General features: G+C 33.5%; 1 long non-coding RNA gene across 2 annotated transcripts; it reads right to left on the bottom strand.

Moving 5' to 3' along the window:
- Nucleotides 1–2,516: 2,516 nt before the first annotated feature.
- Nucleotides 2,517–4,131, bottom strand: LOC141724257 (uncharacterized). Of its 2 annotated transcripts, none has more exons than XR_012576566.1 (3): nucleotides 4,007–4,131; nucleotides 3,845–3,893; nucleotides 2,517–2,952 (listed from the first exon to the last, which is right to left on the bottom strand). It is a non-coding gene; the product is annotated as an uncharacterized LOC141724257 (long non-coding RNA). The 2 variants fall into 2 exon arrangements; XR_012576567.1 differs by having other exon boundaries at nucleotides 2,517–2,871.
- Between the last annotated feature and the right edge of the window lie 9,661 nt (nucleotides 4,132–13,792).

Raw genomic sequence — 13,792 nt, 5'->3', positions numbered from 1 at the left:
TATAAGCTCTGAGTTGGTGTATTTGCACTCAAGTTATTTGTGTTTTAACGTGTTTTCAAGTGTTTTTGTATTTCAGGAATTACTTTGAGAATCAGGTGATTTAGCATTGTTTTGATGCTAATATGGTGTTTATGATGTGTTGGAATAAAAGCTTGAAATATTGGCTCGAAGCTGCAAGGAATAAAGAAGGAAAAAATAAAGTTTTTTGGCAGAAGGTCGGCGCACCCGCGCTGATGTTGCACGCGGCCGCGCCAGGGAACAGAAAGTCAGCGCGCCCGCGCTGGTGAAGCGCGCGGGCGCTGGGTCGGGAGTTAAAAATCCTGATTCTTGTGCAATTCGAATTCTGGACTCCTGGGGTGCATGGACTTCTATATAAACTTAACTTAGGTCATTTTTCAAGAAATAATTCAGAGTTTTGAAGACATCAAGGAGGGAGAAGACGACAAAAGATCTTTTGGCATAATTCAACAAAGGCGAAGACGATCTAGTTTATTCTTGTGAATCTTTGTTTTGAGTTGTAATTTGGATGCTTGTTTCTTGTTTGTTTGAACCTATATTCTTGTGTGTACTTTAGTTTATTTATTCGTATAAAGACTACGTTTGCCATATCATGTTTTCATTGGAACCCACGTTGGCGATGAGTTCGATTATGGGATAATCGTTATTGTGGGGTTCTAGCGGATTTATTTATGGATTTCTTTAGTTAATTTATTTGATGCCTTAGTGTGTGGTGATTGTATGATATCCTAGTTATGGTTGTGCTTATTCATCTCATGAGCGTCGCGAACTTATAAGATAGTGTGTTAATTCTTAATCAAGCAAAAGTGAATTTAAGGATTTAGAACTTGCCATGCTAGCATAGGTTCATGTATTATTATGCATGATTTGTAGGTAATTTTACCCATCTTACTTGCCCTATGTAATCAAGATAGATAACTTGTGGGTAAACCGTTATGTTGTCAAATTCTATACACATATAGGGTCTCAATATAATTGTTGCCTATTTAGCTTCTATCTCTTTTGTGGATGTCTGGTAAAATGGTACTCGTGCAATGAAAGTTGGCGTTTATCAGTTTCGTGTTATCTGATTAGTGTCATCACCATTGCATGCTAAGGTTGAGAATAATAAAGCTATTGAATGAAGTACTTAATGAAGTTAGAATCCCATGTTGTCATATATATTAATCCAGTCTATTTTATTCTCGTAGTATAATAATTAGTTAATTTATAGTTATAATCAACCTCAATTTGTTATAGTCTTAGCATTGAATAATAACCATACATTATTGCGTAGGTGCGTAATTTAGAGAATTAACCAATACAGTCTATATGGGATCGAATCTGATTTATATCTTATACTACTTGCAAACTCGTATACTTGCGTGTAATATTAGCGCATGTTTAGCGACTAACAGAAATATAGGACACACTCTGGGATATGGCAACTTGATAATTGGAAAGGTAGCAATAGAGAATGTAGCTCTGGTGGATGGACTGAAGCATAATCTTTTGAGCATCATTGAAATCACTGATAGAGGTTATCATGTGGTATTCTATGACTCACACTGTGAAGTTTATCATAACAAGTCAAAGAAAATTGTCTTGATAGGATACAGACATGGTAACATATATGAAGCAAGGCTACATGAAATTCTTGAAAAGGAAGCTACTTGCCTTATCTCTAAGGCATCGGTAGATGAGAACTGGAACTGGCATAAGAAACTCTCACATCTCAATTTCAATTCAATCAATGAACTTGTGAAGAAGGAGCTCGTAAGAGGATTACCAAATATGCTATACTCATCTGATGGTCTTTGTGATGCTTGCCAAAAGTCCAAACAAACACTACTAGAAAAATGCCCTTAGACATCGGTTATAAACCGATGTATTTTTTTTTCAAACCGATATCTTCGCATGTGTAGAGAAAGGTAGGGGTCTTTAACATCGGTTTTAGCCGATGTGAAAGTTGTACATAAACATTGATTTTCTTAGCAAACTGATGTATAATTAGCCCTTTTTTATTAACATGTTAAAACTAGATTGTGAAAAATGGTATTTTGGAGGTTAAAAAGCATTATAAACATATAACAGGGAAGAACTTTTAACTGATAGACATCAGATTCTTAAAAAAACTGATGTCTTACTATGTATTTTACATCGGTTTATTTACTCAACCGACGTTAAACATAACTTATAACATTAGTTTTACTTGAGGAAGCGATGTTAAAATACTTGCACAAAGCGATGTATTTTAACATTTTAGACATCATTTTCATTCCTATAATTCGATTTGTTTTGTTAGTTTAGACATCATTTTTAGTTTAAGCAGGTGATGTGTTTTTAGTTGCTTCACATCAGTTTTATAACAAAAGCAAAAAGATACTAAATCAACATTAAGAAGTAACACATAGTTGTTTACTTATATAAGATTATACTTAACATATCATTACAAATATTATACAATACTCACTAAAAACGCATCAGCGAATCCTTGTAATACAAATGCTCTCTCAGACCTTCAGTTAAACAATTGCTATGCAAAAAATACATAAACTTAACAACTAATGTACCTAATTCTTAGATGCTCAGATATGTAGTCATCCCAATAAAGCTATTATCTGTACTTCCTCATCTATGAATCTATAGATAGTTGTTGCAAGAATAATATCATATCCCTTTTGTTCTTCTAGTCTCCCAATAAAGCCTATAACAGGGACTTCACTCTTGCACATCCATACAATTCACAATTCCCTTAATACCTATTTTCCGGAGAATGTTCTCCAATTCCACTCCCTTGGCACTGTCGGAAGTAAGCTCTTCAGCATAGTATGGGCTAACAATGATATTCGTGTCCGATTCAAGTATTCCAGCCTTCATCCAAATAATTAGTAGTGAGAAATCAGCAAATGCAAATCTACCTTGGTAAGCTATGTTGTGAATGCAAAAGGCAACCTGTACCAGTCAGCAAGTAGTCAGTAAGTAGAAAGTTACCACTTTTCTGCTTTATATTAGTTAAGTAGATCTAGTCTCCGAAAGAACAACAGAAAATGGCCAAATATCTTGGCATTTAAATACATTTCGTGTGATTTGTACATAGATTTCAGGTAACATGATAAGAAACGTAACTGTGAAAGTAACCTAGATGCCAAACACCAAATCAATCAAAATTTCTGAGATTATAGCAAAATAGAAAGTTAAATGTTCAACAGTTGTAATATTAGTGTTGCCTATATAACTTAAAAGAATTAGTTTTGCCATTTAAACATGCTAGCAGTGCTGATTCTTTGTTTGCCTTCCATCTCGATAAAGTATTTCAATATTTAAGTTAAATTATTTATAGTTATGTAATAAAATATGCCAGTGAACGGCTCGACAAATATCCATTTATAGTCCCTTTTATATTTGCGTGCTACAGCCATTTATTTATCTTTCATTAGAATATATTTTAAACAGAATTATCCATCTGAGGTTTATACTTTCTAACAATTTCCAAAACTTAATCTAATAAACAATAATGATTGAGAAATGACTGAACGCAAATTAACCGAGAGGGTACAATGAAAACAGAAAAATACCGATTAATCTGACATTAGTTTTATGAATTTGTTCATATTAAGAGGATGATATATAGATATCCAGAAGTATTTTACAGGTAAGTACTTATGTATTAATCCTTATTGTCAATATCAATGAGAATTTTTTTTATTCCTGTAAAAGTGGCTCAAGAGATAAGAAAACCGATTAGTTGGTTTTTTTAAATCAAATGCTTTTGGACTGCTTAAAATACATGAAGTCGTGAACGCATGGACAGGCAGTAATGGAAGAAGTTTAAACTGCTCAATACCTTGTAAGCCCAGTTCATCGTCGACCAAAAATGGTTTAATTTGTTCCTCCTGTTCCCCGATGGCATAGAAAAATTAGAAGAAATTACAACTAGAAAAATTAAATGACGCCAGACATTGTAACAAAATTAAGTAACTTGGACCTAACATTAAAAAAAACATACCAATTACAGGGATTAGCTAGATGTCAGACATAATGGAACTTAAATCGCTTTCATACATAAATTTCACTATCTGCGAGTGTATTCCTTTCCTTGTCAGATCCCTGAAAATATTCAGTGTTATTAGTGAACTCCTCATAATAAATTAAATCATGAGGAAAAATAGGAACTCATTAACCAGGTATGTAAGATTCCGTGGGAAGCCCTCAGTACTCTGCAATGGTGATCAAGTATCGAGCAATCCAACATTTTTGAAGTGCCTGTGGTCCGGAGATGAAAAAGTTTTACTATAGACAAAAAATATGCATAAAAATTCAAGGAAAGTCTTTAAATCAATACTTTGATTTATCCATCTACTAGTAGAACCCCTGTATATAAGTCCTGATAAATGCATTAATGATAGATCCTCTACTATTAGGATATAAAGCTACACATGTGATCAAGGCCCTTACAGTTCATCAAAAATAGCTGTAACAGAAGTTATAAACGGTTTTTAATTTCATACCAATTCCAAGTTTATGTTTTCAAATGTTAGTCCAGAATGCATGGTTCCTGACATTTTGTAACATGAAACAACATGCTACACGTTGTAGTTGAGAATAATCATCGTAGCATCTGTCAAAATTTGACGTGAAACAATTTTCTCATCGAATTGATAGAGCAATTTAAGTACTAGAATAACATGCTACTTAGAAACCTAGCCACAATTGGCTATTGTAGGCTCTGGACTGTAAGCATGTAAAATTTGAAGTGCCATACCACTCAATAATTTTTTTTACTGGTCATTATTAGTATTAAATAATTAAATTTGTTTAGTATAACTTTATTATGATATCCAATCCAGTACACAGATGTACATCTTTATATCATGATTTACTATCTACTATATTATATCATAAGAGAAGCTAGAATCAAATGGATACTCAGCAGACATGATGCAAAAGATTATTTAATTTTATATAGTATGTGTAAACTTACTACGTAGACTATTTTGTCAATAATTGCCATCTCCACTAAAGTAGAAGTAAGTCATTAGAAGATACAAGTGAAGTCATAAAACAGTACCGTGTCCAGATACTCCGAGCATTGAGCAAGAGCCTGATGCAATGCACCCTTGAGCAACTGTTAAGTCTTTACCAAGCATTAGAAGATACATGTGCTTGGTTTTATAGTGGATTCTAGACCATATATAAAGAAAGTTGGGAAGGAAACCAAGTCATCCAAGACCCTCCCCATCTTGCTTTGGAAGTAATTAAAACTGAGCCTCATAATATCTATATTTAAAGCAAGTATCATCCATATCTTGCTTAGTTATCTAACAAAAACTCACAACTGAAAACATTATAAAAATAGAGACTAAACTTATGATGTATATACTGTATTAAAGACAAAGAAATGTTTTTGTTGTGTTTATAATGAGTTACCAGAGCATTAAATTCGAATCGATATTTATCACGATCATCTCTTTCTGAAAGCTCTCTCAGACCTTTAGTCAAACAGTTGCTATGCAAAAAATATATAAACTCAACAAATAATGTACAGAATTCTCAAATGCTCAGATATGTAGTCATCCCAAAACTTTGAAATAAAATTAATCATACCTTTGTTATTTAGATTGTAGTTCATACCTACCACCGTCACACACAAATCTAACAACTATCTGCAAACTGAAAAAAAGGAATAATAAGGTTATGAATCAAACAAAATTGTAAACATAGAACCAAGCATTTTGAGAATCAAGAGGACAAAGAACCAAATAGATTAGGAAGTCAGCAGAGCAAAGATGAGAAAAAAGAGACAAAAACAACTAAAAGGAAGAGGATCAGAAAAGCAAAGAAACACCCAAAATAGGTTTAATTCATAAAAATAAGTTTGTACAAAATAGGGATTTTAGGTTAAAGAGAGTGAGTGAGAAGAGAGACAGTGATAGATGAGAGAGAAGAGAGACGATAAAGTGAGAGAGAAGAGAGAATGAGGGGGAGAGAGGGGGAAACGATTTTGATTAAGGGGGAAAACTGAGAATGAAATTTTTGATGAAGGGGGGGGATTTTTTGGTTTATTAACGGGGGAAAGAAAGAAGCGGGCCTTTTTATTTTTTTTTAAAAAAATGATTATAGACATTGCTTGGTTAAGATACCGATGTTTTATAACACCTTTAACATCGGTTTTCAAGCGACCGATGTTAAAACTGCGTTTAACATCGGTGACATTTCTAACTGATGTTAAATGGGTGATGTCGTAGACACTATCTAGTAGTGAAAGAAGAGTATCTTTCAAAAGCAAAACAAAATGCTCTATTTCTGAGCCATATCACATGCTACACTTGGACCTCTTTGGACCAATGAACGTAATGTCCATCAACAAGAAAAGGTACACACTAGTAATTGTTGATGATTTCACTAGATATACTTGGGTTTATTTTCTAGACAGGAAGGATGAAACTCCAGAAATTCTTCTGGACCACATAAGGCAAATTGAAAATGGATCCACTCATAAAGTGAAAATTCTGAGAAGTGATAATGGCACTGAATTCAAGAATTCAAAAATGGAGGAATTCTGCAAGTACAAAGGCATAGAACAACAATTCTCAGCTCCTGGTACACCTCAACAAAATGGTGTTGTTGAGAGGAAGAACAGAACCTTGATTGAAGCTGGCAGAACTCTGCTAGAAGAAGCAAAACTACCCACTTACTTTTGGGTTGAAGCAGTAAACACAACATGTTCCACTCAGAATATCACTCTGATAAACAGATATGGTGTTACTCCTTATCAGATGCTGAAAGAAAAGAAGCCCAGTCTCAAACATCTTCATGTATTTGGATGTAAGTGCTTTGTTTTGAGAACTCATACTGATCAGATAGGAAAGTTTGAATCAAAAGCTGATGAAGGAATTTTTGTTGGATACTCACCATCAAGAGCATACAGAGTTTTCAATCTGAGAACAAACACTATAGTTGCATGTCTCCATAAATGTATCTTTTGATGATAAGAAGATTCCTGGTTTTGAAGAAGACACTCATAAAAGTCTAATATTTGCAAATGAAAATGCATTATTGGATTCTAGATCAAACTCTAATGAACTGTCAAATCCTGATGATCCAAATCCTGACACTCCTTTAGATTCTGAAGATAATCATTGTACTAATGAACCTGCACATGTTGAAGGGGAGCAACAACAAGGGTCAGCTGATGGTACTAACACTGAAGAATTATCTCAAGGTTTTTCTCAATCTATCTCTCAGAATCCAATGCTGATTAACATCAGATGAACATGAGTCAAGTCCCAATATTTCATCAGGAGATAACACAATAGATTCAGGGGGAGCCTCAAATGCATTTGATGAGGCATACAATTCAGGGGGAGCATCTAGCTCCAGAAGGACACTTCCCAGTTCTAGAAAATGGACTAAAGATCATACTCCTGATTTGATCATTGGAATTCCTGATGATGGTGTAAATATAAGGAGTGCAACTCAAAATGAATGCTTGTATCACAATCTACTTTCAAAAAAGAACCAAAGAAAGTAGAAGATGCACTCAAGGATGCAGATTGGGTCATGGCTATGCAAGAAGAATTGAATGAGTTTGAAAGAAATGAAGTGTGGAAGCTGGTGCCTAGACCTAAGAACAGATCAATTGTAAGCACAAAGTGGGTCTTTAGAAATAAGACCAATTCTGATGGAACAATCATAAAAAACAAGGCAAGATTGGTGGCTAAAAGTTATTCCCAACAGGAAGGTATTGACTATGATGAGACATTTGCTCCTGTTGCTAGGCTGAAAGCAATCAGAATATTCTTGGCATATGCTGCTCACAAGAAGTTTAAAGTCTTCCAGATGGATGTCAAGAGTGCATTTCTCAATGGAGAACTTGAAGAGGAAGTCTATGTTGAATAGCCACCGGGATTTGTGGATCCTAAACACCTGACTATGTTTACAGACTTGATAAATCACTCTATGGACTGAAGCAAGCACCTAGAGCATGGTATGAAACCCTTGCTCAGTTTCTACTTCAAAGTGGATTCAAAAGAGGTATAATAGATAATTTTATCTGAATAAAGGTAAAGATTTGCTTTTAGTTCAAATTTATGTGGATGATATCATTTTTGGATCAACTAATCAAACAATGTATGATAAGTTTTCAAAGTTGATGCAATCAAGATATCAAATGAGTATGATGGGAGAGATGAGCTATTTCCTAGGCTTGCAAATTAAATAGAATGATAATGGCATCTATATTAATCAGTCCAAGTATACAAAGAATCTACTAAAGAGGTTTAATATGCAAGAAAGTGCAACTGCAAGTACTCCTATGGCAACTGCTACAAAACTTGATCCTCACGCAGGTACAACAGTTGATGTCACAAGCTACAGAGGTATGATTGGTTCTCTTTTATACCTAACTGCTAGTAGGCCAGATATTATGTTTGCCACTTGTTTGTGTGCAAGATTTCAGGAAAATCCAAGGGAGCCACATCTAATTGCAGTAAAGAGAATTTTCAGATACCTCAAAGGTACTGTTTCACTTGGACTCTGGTATGCAAGGGAAGCTAATTTTGCATTATGTGGTTATTCAGATGCTGATTTTGCTGGATGCAAAATAGACAGGAAGAGTATATCAGGAAGCTGTCAGTTTTTGGGAAGCAGATTAGTCTCATGGTTCAGCAAGAAGCAGAAATCTATTTCTACTTCAACTGCTGAGGCTGAATATATTGCAGATAGGAGTTGCCGTGCTCAGTTGTTATGGATGAGAAATCAGCTCAAGATTATGGATTATCATTTTCAAAAATTCCTATTTATTGTGATAATCAAAGTGCTATTTCCATGACAGGAAATCCAGTGCAACACTCTATTACCAAACATATAAGTATCAGATATCATTTTATAAGAGAACATGTCATGGAAGGAACCATAGAGCTTCATTTTGTTCCTACTGATCAGCAGCTGACTGATATCTTCACAAAGCCATTACCTGAAGCAACATTTACAAAGCTTGTAAATGAACTTGGTATGGTTAGTCGGGACAAATAAAATATTTTCAATTCATATTTGATTAAATCCTGATGTATATTGATCAAATCCTGATATGTCCTAAATATTGTTTTAGATATTAAGCCAGGAATATTTGATGTATTTTATTATATGCATGATAAATTAAGTAAATTTATTTGCTAATTGTACATGTATGAATAAATATCTCATTGTCATAATTACAAATCAGTCTAGGGAGACGTGCCTTTATAAGACATCTTTTGGTTAAATCATTAAGTTAACTCTACACTTAATAATTGATCAGTCCTCTAGTCCTTTGATATTCCCTTGGTTATTTAAACCATCATTCTCAAATCATCCTTGCCTATACACAAATTGCCTTCGTCACACTAATTTCCCATATTATTTTTCTCCATAAACAAAAATGGTTCTTTTCAACATGTTCATGAACTTTGAGAACTTCAACATCGAGTTTAGTTGTGATGACTACCAGCAGGAATGGCACATCACTGCCATTCCCGATGAGGTGTGGAACTCGGTTCCACAGGAGATTCAGACAGATCTCCTGTTCTTTGAGATGGATTATCATCTCCATCTTGATCGCTTGGAAGAAGCATGGCGAGAGGATCTTCTTTAGCAAGAACGGATCCGTCTTGCTGTGCTATTTGTAAATAGTAGGAGGAACTAATCAACATTAACAATCTTAGTTCTTTGACTAAGACTGTTGAGGATCTTCTTAGACAAGAACTATCTTGTAACTTCTTTTGCATTTAATCCACAAATTTCATGAAATGTACTCTTCTGATATATTAATGAAATTTCTTTTGATTGCAATATTTAGTTTATGCTTATTTCGCTATGTATGCATGTGAATGTTCTAATTGAAGCCTGTTAATCTTTACATCATCCACTTAAAATTTATATCTTGATGATTGTTTTGATTAAGATTGTGGTTTGCTAATAATTTGTGATGCTTTGACAAACAACTATTGAATTCGAATCGACATATCCTGAGTTTGTCAAATCCTGACAGAAAAGAGGTCTCAAATACTGACGATAGGTCAGCATGTTCTAATTCAGATTATTAGTAATAATTAATTTCTGAGTAGTTTTATTACTGCAATTAAGTGTCTCACTTTATTAATGGTTAATGATGGATTATCTGATAAACAAATTTTTACAGTTGTGTCTTGACATATCTGTATGTATTTTGTCCTTACTTCCGCAATTTACTCTACCGTCAAATTCTATTACTCATTAATTGTTACCTGTCTGAAGTCAAATTCACTAAATTACCTTCTTTATATGAATGTGTTATACATAGTCCAGAGTAGTAAAGTTATATAACCAGAAGAAATTATGTGACACAATTCATCATACACATAGTTTCATTGTGCACATCTCACTTATACTCTCTCTCACAAGCTATACACATCATGACACCGTCTGAAGTTTCACCACTCTTCAGCCAAACCACAATCATACATGGAAATACATTTGGCACTAATAATTACTTAGCTCTGCTTACACATCAGCAGCTACCATAATCTTTTCATGATATTCATGATTTTCTACTTCAATGTCCAATTGGGTATGCTCTTACGAATCCTATCAAGGTGTCATACAGGGCTGTCATGCAGGTATGGAATACAGCTTTGGTTAATTCAACAAACACTGGTTTTTCCTTTGAGTATAAGGGCCAAAGATATGAAGTTGATGCTGATATTCTGCTTCAAGCCTTGAGATTACCTGCCCTTGATGGTGCTCCTGATACTCATACCACTGAGCAGTTGTTTGATATGCTAAGGACTTTAGGTTATCATGGAGAAATCACAACCATTGGAAAACTGGCAAGGACTAAACTGAAAAGAGAATGAAATTTTTTCTTTGATTGCATCAGTAGGTGTTTCTTGAATAAGAAAACAAATTTTGATGCTCTTCCATCCACTTCTCTGAAAATTAGGTACTCTCTTCTTTACTCTGGTAATTTTGATTATGGTAATACAATACTACAATTCATAATTTCTAGGAGAGCAGATGTTTCAGGAGTGATAGGGTATACTAGATTTCTACAATTGATTTTCAATTTTCTATGCCCTAATGCTATTTTTAATGATGATGAATTACTTCCTGTTTTTCAAATTTCAGAAAAAGCTATCACTGATCATATTAAAAGGGTTGAAAAGAATAAATTTTCAGGACCTCCCTTTCTGCCTAGAGAGGTCAGGCAATTTCTGTAAAGAAATAGACCTACTCATACACAAGTGCCTGCAAATCCTGATGCTGGCACCTCTGTCACAATTCCTGATACTGAGAATCAAGAAACCACCCATCTTATTTCTAACCCAAGCATTTCTTCTTTCAAACAGCAAACACACCCAACTTCTAAATTATCCTCCTCTGCTGTCTCTCAAAAGACATCAGTTGTAACAAAGAAAAGGCTATTTAAGAAATCTGTTATCTGGACAGAAAGCTAAACAAGCCTCACTAAGTGAGAGTGAGAAGAAAGATGACTGTTTTCCAGTCAGGAAAATAAGACTGGTCATACAAAATGATTCTGACTCAGATGATCAGATGTCAATAGGTTCTTTGTCAAAAATCATGAAATTCATTGATCAACATTCTGATGACTCTGTTGACATTACTAGAACCAAGCAGCCAACTACTGATACTAGTGATATACTCGACAAGCTTTCAATAATTGAAGCTGTAATAACCGGGAAAATTATGTGAATATTATATGTTAAATAAATAAATATTGTGTGTTTTATAAATTTAAAGTGATTATTACCATGATATAAGATGTTACAGTTGTTATGTGTGCGTATGTGCTGGCCATAATTTTTTTTTCGATTGATTAAAATATGTTTAAACTGCAATTATATGAACTTATCTGCAATCGGGACGCGTATTTATCAGCGTCTTTATCAAGATGCCTGTTTTATTTGATTTTATGCGCGTTTAAGTGTATTTTTTACGTGTTTTCGGGATTTTCTGGTAATTTAGGGATCGTTTCCATTTTTCAAAAATCAACGGACCGGGACCCCACCGGGACGACAAACCCCACAAAATCAGTGTTTTTATTTTTATAAAAATTTTCGTATTTCAAATACATTTTATTTTTGTATTTTTGAATTATTCGCAATTTTTGGAGAATTTTGACATTAATTTTGTATTTTACAGTGTTTAAAAATATTCCCCGTAATTATTATTTTGGGGCCCTAATTATTGTAATTTAGGGATAAAAACACCCTTATTTGATTTTGGGGTATTAAATTTCTGTATATATAAATAGCAGATTTGTTGTATTTTATTTTATTTTATTTCAGAAATTACTAAAAATAAAACAAAAAAAAATTCAGGAAAATCAGAATTGGGGATTTAGGGTTCTAGAGCTTGTTCAGCAGAAAATAGATCGATTGATCGTTGATTTCTAATCTATACTTTCCGATATTGATCTTAAATCACAGCCCTCAGCTTCCTCTTCGATTCAATACCCGCATATCAACGTAAGGTTGAGTATTTTGCGATTTTTGTTTCCGTCGATATGAACTCAAAATTGAGTTTTGATTTCAGTAAATGGTTTGAATGTTTTGATGTTGTAGCTAATTAGATCGTTTAAATTCGATTATATTTATGGTGATTTCATGATTTATGGACTGAATTTTGACCTCGCCGGAATAGTGGCGGCGCCGGTCGTTGTGTTTATTTTTCCGGCGACATGACTGTGTTCTTATGGAATATAATTGTTTGAATATATTTGTATGACTGAGAGCTCGATTTTGATATATAAATCGCAGAGTTTGATTGTGTTTTCTGGGTTCTCGGTTATTCGCCAGAAAAAGCTTGGTTTCGCCGGTTTTTGACTGATAATCGACGGGGAATCGAACTGGGCGGAGGGTTGTGGTTGCTGGGTTAATACTTGAAGTGCAGAAACGAATTAGTGTAGCTGGCATAACCTTCCGGATTCTGGGTTCAACCCCAGTTTCCGGCGGGTTTTGACCCGACCCGGTTAGGGTTCTTGCACGACCCGGAAATCCAATACACTTGACCCGGTTTTGATTTTGTTCGCCAAACCCCAGCCCTAAAAACTTGTTTGTGGGATTTTCTGTTTTACTTATTTTAAAAAAATTCATTTTCTATTTTTGAAAATTATTTATTTAATTTCAAAAATTATTTAATAATTATTTTAAAATTCTAAAAATTATGTATTTAATTATTTTAAATTCTAAAAATTATTTTCTTTAATTATTTTCAAAAATATAATTTGATTTAATTATTTATAATTTATTTTAGTTAATTATTTATGAAATTAATTAATTGATTAAAAAATCAATTAATCAATTAATTTTATTTATAAATAGTTAGATAAATGTAAATTATTTATAATTAATTCAAATAATTCCTAAAAATTATTTTTAAGGTTTTAAAAATTATATTTTGGTATTCAAAAATCAATTAATATTATTATTAATTGATTTAAATCTATTTATTTCTTATTTTATTCATAATAATTAAACCGTTCATCCGTTTAATACGAAAAGAACGCGTTCAGACTCAGAAAAATATTGCGCTTCCAATAAAAATACTTTTGAGACCTAATTTCTATTGTATTGCAATGTCATTTGATTTGTGTATCAGTTTGAGTCGGTATTTGATCGATAAATGCTAATATTGAACTGATTTTCATTCTGAACGCACTGAGACGTGTCTTTTAACGATCTGACTTATGTATTACATGAATTATGTGATTACGTGTTATACGAATGCCATGATTATGTGCTACGTGAAATGAATG

Source organism: Apium graveolens, chromosome 5 (genome assembly GCF_009905375.1).
Source record: "Apium graveolens cultivar Ventura chromosome 5, ASM990537v1, whole genome shotgun sequence".
NCBI lineage: Eukaryota > Viridiplantae > Streptophyta > Magnoliopsida > Apiales > Apiaceae > Apium > Apium graveolens.
The sequence above is the reverse complement of the archived record's forward strand: the minus strand, read 5'-3'. Positions and strand labels throughout refer to the sequence as shown.